This window comes from Andrographis paniculata, unplaced genomic scaffold, assembly GCF_009805555.1.
Source record: "Andrographis paniculata isolate CXL003 unplaced genomic scaffold, ASM980555v1 Contig66END, whole genome shotgun sequence".
Taxonomy (NCBI): Eukaryota; Viridiplantae; Streptophyta; class Magnoliopsida; order Lamiales; family Acanthaceae; genus Andrographis; species Andrographis paniculata.
In genome coordinates this window covers 339,936-340,567 of record NW_026137602.1, presented here as the reverse complement: position 1 = coordinate 340,567, position 632 = coordinate 339,936, and the positions used below count along the sequence as shown (strand labels likewise).

Below are 632 nucleotides of genomic sequence, written 5' to 3'. Positions count from 1 at the left end.
AACTGAAATTTGGCTTAATTCATTTATTGTCTTATTTTCATGACTTGTAGGCGAAGAACCTCACAAACACTTGCAAGAGTTCGATGTGGTGTGCTCCAACATGAAACCACCAGGTGTTCCTGACGAACAGATCCAACTCAGAGCCTTCCTATTCTCACTCAAAGATGCTACAAAGGATTGGCTCTACTATCTCCCACCTGGAAGCATCGACACATGGAATGAGATGAAGAAGAAATTTTTGGAGAAGTATTTTCCAGCTTCCAGAGCTGCTATTTTGATGAAGAAGATATGTGGCATCAAACAACAATCAGGTGACACACTCCATGAATATTGGGAGCGATTTAATAAGCTTATCATTAAATGCCCACAACATCAAATTCCTCCACAATTATTGATTTAATATTTCTATGATGGTTTATCATTGATGGACAGGAACATCATCGACGCTGCAAGTGGTGGAGCTCTAGTGAATTGCGAGGATGGCTGAGAATACACAATAGTTTGGCTCGAGGGATGTTGGACACACGAGTGGAAAGAGCAATGACCATTATATCCAATCGACGCAGCAACAACTTTCTAAGATGACGAGCTTTTTTCGCAAGATGGTCGTGGAAAAATCTAACTCGAGTGTC

The 632-nt window shown here is 41.0% G+C and overlaps 1 non-coding gene across 1 annotated transcript; it reads right to left on the bottom strand.

The window, feature by feature from the left end:
• Positions 1–271: 271 nt before the first annotated feature.
• LOC127263222 (small nucleolar RNA R71) lies at positions 272–378 on the bottom strand. The gene has a single exon (XR_007841396.1). It is a non-coding gene; the product is annotated as a small nucleolar RNA R71 (small nucleolar RNA).
• Between the last annotated feature and the right edge of the window lie 254 nt (positions 379–632).